At 39.6% G+C, this 13,361-nt stretch overlaps 1 non-coding gene across 1 annotated transcript; it reads right to left on the minus strand.

The window, feature by feature from the left end:
- Positions 1–1,139: 1,139 nt before the first annotated feature.
- On the minus strand, positions 1,140–1,242 carry LOC113603104 (U6 spliceosomal RNA). Its single transcript, XR_003424658.1, has one exon. It is a non-coding gene; the product is annotated as a U6 spliceosomal RNA (small nuclear RNA).
- Between the last annotated feature and the right edge of the window lie 12,119 nt (positions 1,243–13,361).

The raw sequence follows: 13,361 nt of genomic DNA on the forward strand, positions 1-13,361 counted from the left end.
AACTAAGCAAATGTCTCTCAAAATGAAAGGGAACTGAGGGGGAGAATTTGCTCCTTTTCTTGGCTTTAGAGAATGTGGCCCCAGAGAATTATGTTATCAAGTTTCATAAACTTGTTTTGTTTGGGGAAACAGGATAGTGGCTTTATTCATTTTATAGTGTTGTTGTTTAAAAATTAACACAAATGGGTGTAAGCTTAGAACAACGTAAGTTTACTCTCTTACAGTTTGAAAGGTCACAAGTCCAAAATCAGTTTCAGAGTTCACTGGGCTACAAACAAGGTGTTGGCAAACCCGAGTTCTTTCTAGAGACTCTGTGACAAAGCATTTCCTTACCTTTCTAGCGTCTTGAAGGCTAGCACGCTGCATTCGTGGCTCAAGGCTGCCTTTCTGCGTCAAAACCAGCAACAGTAGGCTGAGGGTTTTCCACGCTGCCCTCCGGGATTCTCTGCAGCTGGGGAAGATCTGCTTTAAAGAACGTCTGTGATTGGATTGGACCCACCTGGGTAATGCAGGGTACACTCACCATTTTAAGATTCCTAACTTCAAACACATGTGCAAAGGCTCTTTGTCATGGAAAACAACATCTCTGAGAATGCGAGCACAGGCATCTTTGGGGGCCATCTGCCCCGCCAGAGAAGTGCAGATTCCCATGTATCTGCACTTACTCACGGATGATTAGCTCCCACAGACATCCCAAAACATATGATCTCCCAAACTGATCTCCCACCAAATGCATTTCTTCCTTGACTGGGGATATGCCCATCCAACAACTTAAGCTTGAAGCTCAAGAATATTTTTCTGCAATCCTTCAGCAGATTGTTAGATCTGCTCATTTTATTTCCTGAGTATGTCTTCAATCTATCCCTGCCCTGCACCTCTCCTACCATTACCTCAAAATGGTAGTCCCTGAAAACAAAGTGCTTCTTGATTAATGGGGTCGGGCCTGTTGCCATTTGTTGGAGCTACTGATTTCTGCCTTGATGGAATTTACAGACAAGCCTGGCAGACACGCATTAAACAAATAAACATGCATAGTAAATGTTCCAGAGGAGGACATTCCTGATCCTTCTGGTCAAGTGCCCCTGGTGAAGTTTTCAAAACCTGAGGTTAAAAATTTCCAAATTTTCTAGAAAGAGGCCATCTAGAGGACTAACGTCACATATTTGCATGTCACCCTTGCGCAGGGACCATGCTAATCTCCGTGTTGTTCTAATTTTAGTACATGTCCTGCTGAAGTAAGCCCAAGCTGACTAAAATGCAGTCAAAAGTACCTATGCGGGTATCTGATTCTGTAATATAAATATGGAAAAAAAGGACAAAATTTTGAGGTAAATATGGCAATTTACTTTTTTTAAAATATAATTTATTGTCAAATTGGCTAACATATAATGTGTAAAGTATGCTCTTGGTTTTGGGGGTAGATTCCCGTGGTTCATCACTCGCATGCAACACCCAGTGTTCATCCCAACAAGTGGCCTCCTCTATGACCATCACCCCTTTTCCTCTCTCCCCCAATCCCCCATCAACCCTCAGAGTGTTCTCTGTATTTAAGAATCTCTTATAGTTTGTCTTCCTCCCTCTCTGTAACTATTTTTTTTCCCCTTCCCTTCCCTCAAGGTCTTCTGTTAAGTTTCTCAAGATGCACATATGAGCAAAAACATATGGTATCTGTCTTTCTCCGACTGACTTATTTCACTCAGCATAATACCTTCCAGTTCCATCCACGTTGTTGCAAATGTCATGATTTCATTCTTTCTCATTATGGCAATTTACCTTTAATAAAATCAGGCTACGATGGATTTTTGAGCTCATCTTGACTAATGGTTGTCCAAATGAAGTTAACTTTCTGACTAGATATAATGAATCAGGCATTAGATATAATCCCACACTAGATAAAATGCATCAGAATGCCTGAGGTTAGGTCTGGCGATATGAATTCTAAACAAGTAGCCCATGAGCTGTACACATTAACATTAGGAAATTATTAAACCAATTTCAACTCACCAATACTCTGTTCCATTTCCAGCTTCTCTAGTCTGTCCACATTTCTCAGCTGTTGACCTCTTTTTATCCTCAAAGCCAGGAAAGCCAGGAAAGCCAGGAACATCAGGTGGGATCCTCAACCTGCATCTCTCTGATTGTCCTTCTGCGGACATATCTCGCTCTGCCTGGAGCCAGGAAAATTTCTCTGCTTTGAAAGACACAAGTGATTAGATTCGTTCCACCTGGGAAACCCAGATTACTCTCATTGTTTCAGGATCCTTCAAATTAAACACCTCTGTAAAATCCCTTAAACCATGTAAAGCAACAGAATCAAAAGTTCCAGGGATTAGGAAATCGACATCTTCGAGGGGAGAGGGACATAATTCCTCCTACCACAATACACATTGTGTACTGAGAGCCCTCCTTTTTTATTGAAGTATAGTTTATATATAATGTTATATTAATTTCAAGTGTACAACATGGTGATTCACCATGTTATTGAGAGCCCTTTCTTAGCTGCTCTACATGACGCACTGTATTAATCATTAAGTATTAAGCATTGAGCATTTTACCCAAGTGGAAACAAGAGTACACAGAAAACTTCCAGGAGACATACTAAAAAGAGTTTTTCCTACTCAACTTTTGATCCAAACTGGAGTCTTAAATTCAAAGGGAGAGGCTGTGTCTTCCAATATTCTACACAGGTCTGCATTTGACCTATAATACTAATATGTGTTTAACTGGATATAAAAATTAAATGGCCAATAGTTTAATATTCTTAAGGGAGCTTCCTATGGCTATAGGATCGTAAAGTGTTGTTTTAGTAAGTCCTTGAATTAGGATTCTCCAGAGAAATAGAGCCAATGGGATATGTAGAATACAGAAAGAGATTTATTATGAGGGATTGGCTCACACTTATGAAGGTTGAGTAGTCCCATGATATGCTGCCAGCATGCTGGAAGTCTAGGACAACTAGTGGTGTAGATCCAATCCAAACCCAAAGGCCTGAGAACCGGAGGAGCCAGTGGTATAAATTCCAAAGCAAACCTGAAGGCCAAAGAAATTGGAGCACTAAAGTCTGAGGGCAGGAGAAGATGATGTCCCAACTTAAGCAGAGAGGAAATTAACCCAACACCTTTTTGTTCTAGTCAGGCCCTCCATAGACTGGATGATGCCCACCCACATTGGTGAGGGTGGGTCTTTATTCAGTCTACCAATTCAAACACTAATCTCTTCCAGACAGCACACACTGAAATAATATTTTACCTGTTCTCTGAACATCCCTTAGCCCAGCCAAGTGGACACAAAAAAGTAACCACTGTTACCAAATGTCTGTGGCGTATTTGAGTGTCATAGAGATAAAAGTTTGGATTAGAGAACACATCTCTCATTTGGATTACCATCCTTGTACATATATCATGCTAGCCTCAACACAAAATCAAACATGAAGACTTGAAGGCATAGTCCACAATCCTCATTTTAACACAGTCTCCTAAAGTAAATTGCCGTCAGCTTTTAATTTGAGACCTACTTGCTCATATTCTAGTTGTGATATATACCTTTGTAGTTCAGTGGCAAGTTTAGGAACTCACTAAGGAATTACGGATTGAAGCAAAGGAGGTGTTGAACTTGAGATGTTGAAATTTTTGGAGAGAGGACAGTTTGTAGTATACATTACAAGTAAAAGAAATAAGAGACAAATGAATTATGAACTGCTTTATTGTCGAACTGACCACAGTTCCTTTAGGCAAGAAGTGACTCCTGCCACTTTGAAAAGGAAGAGCCATAATCAAAGCTATATAAATGGCAATGCAACAAGGTATTAACTCCCCAAAGGAGAGCACACTCCTCGTTTGTACAAACTGATAGCCCTCCACTCAGAAAACTCCACAATGACATACCGTTTTCATCACACATACCTACTCAGAGATTAACAAATCCAGTACAGATGTCCATTTGTGGAAAGATGTTCATACATTTCATTCAAACTTATCTGCCTACTGTTAAGACTAAAGAGATCTCTCTTGATTGGTTTCTGCTGGAAGCTTTGTGAGGCAAGCACAAAGCAGTGTGTAACTACACTTACTATAACCCTTGAGCACCGGAGTGAATTAAATTTGTATCAGGAAGGATTAAAACAGAGATACTTTTTAAATGATGAGGTATTCTGAAATACAGGGTCATGTTCCAAAAAATGATTGGGCTGAGCCCATAATTGGACATTTTACTACATAAAGATCTCCATAAAAGGATGGGTGAAGGAAGTCTATGGTCACGCCAATCCCATTTTGTTACAAATCTCTCTAAATCTACTCGATGTCATTTAAAGTGTATTTGAAAGGAGGACATGATAGTCTTGCCTATTAAACAAGATACCAGAAATGTTCTCCCACATACATTTCTTGGTTAAAGCTCAGATGTGTTTCCCAGAGGTGACTGTATCATCAAAGAATGCTTTTAGTGGCTTCTCACAGAGCTCATAAAGGAATTCTGAATGTTGAACAAGCTGTGATAAAACAGTAGCAACAGAGGGTGTCAAACATCAGGCACAGTTTAACAAGGAGACTTGGCTCCTGTTACCAAAATGATTCTGTTTACACAACAATTGATCAAGGCTTTGTAATTCATACACCTCAGCAGGCATCCTTTTTTCCCTGTTCTTTTCCTTTTTCTTTTCTTTCTCTTTCTTCTCTTCTCTTCTCTTCTCTTCTCTTCTCTTCTCTTCTCTTCTCTTCTCTTCTCTTCTCTTCTCTTCTCTTCCCGTCTCTTTTCTTTTCTTCTGATTCACAGAGGAGTAGTGGAAACTTTCTGTCTCCCCATGACCCCACCCTTCACATGACATATAGCCATAAAAAGTGTCATGTAGCTTATTAGAAAGAAAAAATAAATAAAATCTCAAAAGATGAAATTGATTGCGCAGAGCTGGGTAGTGGTTAGAGAAGGGAAGACAAAGATCACATAGTAAACTTACCTACCACGAACCTTCAACAGCACACAGATGCCTGTGAATTTGGCATCTCCATCCCTAATGTTTAAGGTGTTTGAATATATTCTCCTGGCTGCTCTTAAACATCTGTAGTCCTATCATCTCCATGGTCCACAAAGCGAAGTAGCTATTTTTCCTCTCATTAGTTTGTTTCCACGTAACTTTTTTTGTCACTTTTACCATCATTCTTCCCAGGCTAGACACCTTGAAACCATCTTTTACTTCAAGGCAAAATATGTAAAGGATGCTCAGTTTCTCTTAGCTGTTGTTCAAAGTTTCATAGTGTAGGCACATTCCAGAAGCTTAAACACATCTTGATGGAGCTTGAGGTAGGGAACCAACCTGGGGAAAGACTCCCATTTTTAAAATCAATCATTAAAAACTTCACAATAAAGTTACAAAATAACTGGAATATTTAGAGGTGGTGAAAGAGGACTTCGACTACCACCAGTTTGACCTCAGTCTATACCATCTAATAGATGAAGTTCTTCTTTCCAGCTCATCTCTTAACCCAGGCAATAGACCCTATGGATAAAGCACCTCCTGATGGGAACCAAAACTAGACCATTAAGTGTAAGGACTGCCCTGAACCAGCAAGACCCCCGTGACTGACCCCAAGACAATGATCATTTTGACATTTGCTGCTTACCTGCCTATACCCACCGACTTTTGTGACACATTTTCCTTATATAAACCGCGAGGTATTTTGGCACTTTGGAGACAGTCTGCGAGAAGTTAGTCCTCTGTCTTACCCTTGATGGCCCCACTGATATAAATTCCTTTCTGGTTTCACCACCAGCTGGTTTTCCTGCCTTTGTATTTTCTTAGTGGTGGGTGGCCAAACCTGGTCTGTTTGGGACCCCTGGAGACAGAAGTTCTTGCACTCCTGTGCCTCAGCTACAGTGGTCGGGAAGTGACAACAAAAATTATCAATAGCCATTTTACTGATGGTGCTTTGTGATGTCAATATTCTTCATACATGTAACTATTATTTAAATGGAACGCATCCAAGGGCACCTGGGTGGCTCAGTCGTTGGAGCATCTGACTTCAGTTCAGGTCATGATCTCATAGTTCATGAGTTCGAGCCCTTCATTGGGCTCACTGCTGTCAGTGCAGAGCCCACTTTGGATCCTCTATCCCCCTCTCTGTCTGTCTCTTCCCTGCTCATGCTCTCTCTCTCTCTCTCTCTCTCTCTGAAAAATGAATAAACGTTAAAAAAAAAACAAATAAAACCCCTCCAACAGTTTTTTCCCCCAATAATCTATATTCCTCTGAAGATCTAACAAAAATCTTTAGTATAATTGCAATAATCAAGCAGTTTCAAGATATCTATCTGTATTCTTTACTCACATAAATCTGTTTTTTCTGAGGTGCAGTCCTCCAAGAAATGCCTTGCTGGCCAACAACATAGCAGGAAGAGAACAATTTTATCATTCTTTCTAGCCATCATCTCCATTCATGGTTCTGACATTTTCCCATTCCTCTGAGATTTGCACCCGTGGTGCCATTCCAATCAGGGGGAAGCTGGCAGCATGGGTAGTGAAAGAATTCACCCAATGCAGAACAAAGGAGATATAGAAGTTTATTGAATATGCTGCAAGGGAGAATCAGGCAGGACAGCAAAGGAGAGACTGTCTGCCACAAGGCGGTAGTGAGGGGCTCTAGTTACAGGGTGGAGTGAGGGAGTATGGAGATAAATGGAATTTTCCCCTTTTTGGTAACTGTACCTGATTGTAAGTAGGCCACTGGTTAGTTTGGGTCTATGGTCATTTCAAGGTAGGTCACTTCATGCACCTGTTTGTATTCAGCTTGCTGGTCACTTTTGCCTTGCTCAAGTTTCCATTGCTCAAGCCTGTTGCCTAAAAGCAGCCTCTACAGCACCCATTTAGATGACTTGATTTTTGTTCCAAGGTATACATGTTGTTGCACTGCCCTTGAGAACGGGGCAAGTGAAAATGGCCTAAACTTTTACACAACAAAGTGAAACAACTGTGTGGCTTAAGTATACCTGAAGATAAACAGATGGACAGATTGCTCTCTCCATATTTCTTTGGTTCTATTGATTGGATGAAATTATTAATATTATCAGAGATATTTAATATCAAATTATGACACCTATGCCAGAAAATTAAAAGCATTAGTTCTCCAAGAATGAATTCAATGATTCAGTTTGTTTCTAGAAAATAGACATAATTCCCCCTCTTTGGGGAAGACTAGCACAGCCCCCCACATAGATTGACATATATTACCTTGGGTGAGGGGCAGAAGGTGAAGTTTAAGCCTATGGTGAAGCAAGAGGTTGACCATGAAGAGAAACATCTCTTTTACCCAATAGAGGAACAAAGCAAGAAAAAAAAAAGTTGAAAACAGAGAGTGTTTTAACAGATTTGCAATTTAATATCTGGTTTTGTTTATTTTCCATACTATGTCCTTAATCCGATGATCTCTTCTCACATCACAAATTGAATGCTATCTCCAAAAATGCAACACAACAAATATCACCATTCACACTTTTCCAAGACATCCTAATGCTGATTCTTTCAAGACAATTTAGATTCATTCTATGGAAAAGAAAGGACTTTTGTTTAACTCTCTTTACCTAGAAAGATGTATTCAGATAAAATTGTTCCTTGGCATTCCATAGATGACGGTCAAAAAGTTTTCTAGAATTTATGCCTTATTTAGTTCCTATGTCATCAGAGGCCTTGTACACTGCAAAAAGTCAAGAACTAAAGAGCCACATAAAATTGCATCCGGGTGGTAGATTCCAGGATGTTAAGAAACAAAATCAACAGAATGTCACTATCATACTGCAACCATACCCAAACCCATACACGTCTCATAATCCCAGGGAGACCCAACCTTCATTGTCACTGCACATATTGCATTCATGCCAGGATTGCAACTATAGCACACATGTGGAAAGATCTACCATGCAAGCAGGCACTACTATATATATTCCTCCTCTAATGCTGAAACTGGAAAAAACAAAAAATCAAAAATAAGGCCTAGAAGTATTCAAATGGGCATCAGTGGGACACAAACAATTTAATTCAATTCAAAGCAAACTTCAGCTCCTTTTGCTCTGATGCTTTGGCTCTTTTAGTTCCTTAAAACTACTGACCTTCCCACACTTGACAATGAACTAAGACTGAACTTCCACCCACTCAAATTCCTTTTCTTCCTGCATTTTGACGCATGGTCTAAATCCTAGTACCCAGTAAATGATTCCTCCCTTCCTCTTTAGTATCACCAACTTCTGCTTAATGCTTCATGAGATACTACCATCTGATCAGATTTGGAGTCTGTTGAACAAAATGAAATTAAGCAGTATGTGAAGGTGGGGGCAATGGAGCAAATGAATCGTGAAATACTGAATGACTACCATTTGTTTAGGACCCTATTAGATCTGGTGATGCTGCTATGAATGATCCCTGTACTCAGGTTGGAATCTAACTGAGGAGACTAGACTAACAAACACATAAGAGGAGAAAGCGAGACAGCCTAGTCATGAGCCAAAGCGTGCAGTCCAGAGTTGCCGTGCTAGAAAGGTTCAAAGGAAGAGTGTCAATGGAGTCTATAGAAAAAGGATATAACACAATAGACCAGTGAAAATTAGGTAAGGAAGACAAGAAAGATTCAGATAGGTAAAAAGAAAACGGACACGCATTCCAAGCAACATGAATAGGACGAATAAAGGCAAAGACACGAGGAGGATGATAGTGAGATCACACTAAGAAAATGTGTGTATGTCACCATGTTGCCAAAGGAGAGGGAATCTGCATAGTGGTTACAAGTGAGCTGAAATATACAAGGAGACGCCTGGCTCTTGATACAATTTTGGTTTGGAGAAAATAGAAGGCTACTTTAGGCTAATGAACAGATGTATTAGGATAACAGGATCCCATGTTTCAGAAAAAACCCATAATCTTAGTCGTTTGACATAATAAACATTTATTTCTTGGGGTGCCTGGGTGGCTCAGTCAGTTAAGCGTCCGACTTTGGCTCAGGTCATGATCTCACAGTTTGTGAGTTCGAGTCCCGCGTCAGGCTCTGTGCTGACAGCTCGGAGCCTGGAGCCTGGTTTGGATTCTGTGTCTCCTTCTCTCTGTGCCCCTCCCCAACTTGTGCTCTGTCCCTCTATGTCTCTCAAAAAATAAATAAATGTAAAACAAAAAAAACAATTAAAAATAAATAAATAAATAAATACATAAATAAATAACAAACATTTATTTCTTACTTACAGGCAATCCAAACCAGGTGTTTCTGACTGGAGAAAATTTGTGTTGGGGTTGATTAAAGAAATGGCATCATAGCTCATATATAGCTTTCTACCAACGTATATATCTTATAAATTCACTCAGCAAACATCTTTTAAGTACCTACTATATACTAGGCACTACGCTTGACTGACACTGGAAATATTGACTGGGGCAAAAGACATGGTCCCTGCCCTTGATAGCCCTCAGCTGCTGAGGAAACCAGACAACAAGAAAACAAATGAGTATTACATCGTCTGCTGTGGACCACAAAGGAAGGAAGTATTTCACAGATTGTGGAAGCACAGAGCTCAAATTAGTGCTCTGTAGTGAGAGTTACATGACTGTCCAGTGGGAACACTTACTCTAGTAAATGCTTGAAATAAACATTGTAAATCCCCTGCGTTCAATAGAAAAACACCTGACTTTTATCAGTTGATTCTTATTAGCTACAAAGGTACCCGCCATGCCACTATTCTCCAAATTTGGGTGTTTATTTTTCTGTGTCTTCTTGTGGCATTACAAGCATATCCTCTTTTTTTAATTTTTTTAATGTTTATTTATATTTGAGAGGGCGGGGTGGGGGGGGGGGGGAAGCTTGAGCAGGGGAGGGACAGAGAGGCAGAGACAGAATCCAAAGCAGGTTCCAGGCTCCCAGCTGCGAGCTGTCAGCACACAGCCCAACGCAGGGCTCAAACACGACCTGAGCCAAAGTCGGACACTTAACCGACTGAAGCACCCAGGCACCCCAAGCATATCCTATTTTTGATGGCCACTCCTGGACGAAACATCATCACTTTTACACAGGTAAACATCACTTTTACACAAGGAGACAGAGGTTCTTGTTCTAACTCTCCCAGTGACTAGGTGTGTTTGTCTTGAAGACTCATCAGGGCTTTAGTTTTCTCCTTATACAAAAATCTACCAAGTCCCTTCCAGCTCCAGCTTGAAATACATACTTCTAATGTTCCAATCAAAATTTCATTTCTTCTCAGAACATTTCTTCTCAGAACAGTGTATTTGACACCGTCATGCTATTTACATAGTTACGTAGAAGCAGTAGAGTGCACTGGCTTCCGGTGTGAGATTTGAAGTCACTCTGACTCGGTTCAAATCCTGCAAAATACTCCTTTCAGCTGTGTGGGCAAAGTAGTAAACCTCTCTGTGTATTAGTTTCTGTGAAGTGGAGATAATAGGACTTATGTCGTTTGGTTAAATAAGCTAATTTACAGAGGCCCAAACCTTCTCTGTTCCCAGACCTCTGTAAGAGGTCTATTTATGTCTTCATAATTCTTTTTGCTGTGTCTCCAGGCCAAATGACATAGTGAATAGTTCTACTTCTTAAGTAACTACGTCCAAACAACCAACAAGTATTTGTGTCCTAGCAACTTACAGCAATAGCCACTGGAAAATATAGAGCATATTACATTTTTTAAATGGTAGTGCAAAGATAAAACATTATTTCAAGAAATATATGTGATCCAAGTTTGAATCTGCAAAATAGTTTGAACTCGAAGTTACCACAGTATCCAACACGTATCAAGTACCCCAACATCTCTCTTAAGAATTTGAAATTCCTCAGAGCCCCAATCAGTTTGCTACAATGATCCACTGGCACAAATTTATTTAAAGCATGTAGAACAGTGCCTGGCACTTACCAGCATTCAACAAATGTTGGCTACTTGTCAATTTTTTCCCTGATTCAAACAACTTAAGAGGTAAGTTTATTACAACTATCTTGAGATTAGGAAACTGAGCTTCCAGAAGGTCAAGTATTTCACCCAATGACACTAGGAAGTGGAGAAAACAGAATTTTTATTAAGGTTTACCTGGAGCCAAAGCCTATTTAAACTCTTTCCAATATTTCATACTGCTTTCTTTCAGTTCAATACCTAGCTATCCTGATACATATTAAACTTCATTATGCCCTATCAACAGATTTAAATTCGTATGTTAAATCACGTAACATTTCAAACAAAAGAGCACAAAAGATAATATCAAACTGGTACCAAAATTTTACAGGTGTGAGTATTTTGCCATATTTGTTTCAATTTTTGTTTTTCACTAGGTAGGCCTCACACCCAAGATGGGGCTTCAACTCAAGACCCTGACATCAGAAGTCACATGCTCCACCGACTGAGCCAACCAGGCACCCCAATGAAACAAATAAAGCTATGCTCTAACTTACCAGCCTCTGTCTATTCCATCTTTATTCCTCCCTTCTCAGATGGAACCACTGTTCTGAAGGTGATAACATCGCTGTGCACATTTTTTTTCTCTCATATACATATACATGCATGATGTATGATGTATGCATGATGTCTATCAACGATGCATATTCTGGAAGGCTGAGATCTCTGTTTATGTTTACTTTTCACTGTTGTGTCCCCCATGCCTAGAACAGAGCCTAACACCTGGGGGGAACTCTATAGATTTTTTGAATGATTAAACTGCAGAAATGTTGTTCACATTCTTAAATGAATATAAACATTACCACATTATGTATTCTCTTGCAATTTGCTCTGTTCCAACATTATATTGTTGAGATCAATCATATTGATATGTGTAAATCTAGTTCAATCATCTTAACTGCTATGTGGTATTCCATTTTATGAATAAACAGCATATAATCTGTTTCCCCAAGGACATGTAGATTTTACTGTATTAAAACACACTGCATTAAACATCATTGTACAAATTATAGTAGTATTGAGATATTTTCTCATATTCATCAGGTTGATAACATTTACTATAAGGAAAAATCTAAGTATTGGTGGTAATTGTTATACATTGCTGGTGGGAGCTTGGCAAGACTTAGTTAAATTCGAGATACTTAGATCCCATGATCTAGCAATACCACTCCTAGGTATAGGTTGACAAGGACCAGAGTACAAGCATGTGCAAACTCAATACTTTTAACAATAAAAGTTACTTTCTATTTTCTCTTGTTTTTGTTATGTATGAATGCATAGCAAATTTATCCCAAAAATTAGTGGCTACAGATAGCCATTTTATAATCATCATGAATCCTATGGATCAGTGATTGAGTAAACAAATGGTGGGGACAGCTGTATCTGCACCATGATGAGGCCTCAGCTGGAAGGAATTTAAGCCTAGTGGAAATCATCTGGAAATATCTTTATTCACATGCCTGATAGCTAATGCTGGCTGTTATCAGGAACCTCAGCTGGAGCTCTTTAGATAATCTAAATGTGGTGTCTTCATTTGGCCTGGGCTTCCTCACAGCATGGTGGCCTCAACCACCTGCTATGGAGGCTCCGAGTCCCACAGCAGATTGTGCCGAGAGGACCATGTGGAAACCATACCATTTTTTTTTGGTGATCTACTCTCAGAGGCCACATGACATTCCTTTGACCACAGTCACTGGCCCACCCATATTAAAGCATTTCCACTGTAGACATGGGCCTGCACAGAGTTAAGCACGTCTAGCATAGACACACGCCCCACAGACTGAAACAGAATGATAGGCCTCATCTCTCAATGGAAGGAGTAGCAAAGAACTGAAGGGACGAGAAACACTGTTGTAGCCATTTTTGGAAAAAAAATAACATCTGCTACATCTCTTCTGCCCTCTTCCTCACTCCCCCTCTCTTTTTTTCCATTTCCATTATGTTCCCTGAAAATATTAGGCATTTGGGCCTCTGTAAAAATCTGTATGTCATATATAACTTCTAACTCATGCCATCTTTTATGATCACAATTTCCAAGTATGAAATAGTATTTTTATCAGCCTTTGCCACCACATACTATGTCAACTTATTTCCCTAAATGGTTTTGTTCTTGAATGATAAACAAGTGAAGCAAGCATTTACTTGCAGTATTCCTGCAGGCCTTGACCTGTTGTGCTAGACATAATTACCTTTCATGTTTTAGCCTTCTTGTGTCTGTAGTAGGTTCTGCTCTTGTTAGAAAGAGCTAGATAAAATTAATATTTGTTCCATTACTATTTTGCTATTGTTTGGTAGAAAACACATCTCATGACTTATGTTTCATACTTCTCCTATTTGTAGTCAATGTATGTATGACGTTCTGAATCACCCTAAATGTTCTAGACAATCTTAGCATTTTCTTTTGTATTCTATTTTAGACTTTATGTATCAGCACATTGCCT

This window comes from Acinonyx jubatus, chromosome A2, assembly GCF_027475565.1.
Source record: "Acinonyx jubatus isolate Ajub_Pintada_27869175 chromosome A2, VMU_Ajub_asm_v1.0, whole genome shotgun sequence".
In the NCBI taxonomy this organism is placed as follows: domain Eukaryota; kingdom Metazoa; phylum Chordata; class Mammalia; order Carnivora; family Felidae; genus Acinonyx; species Acinonyx jubatus.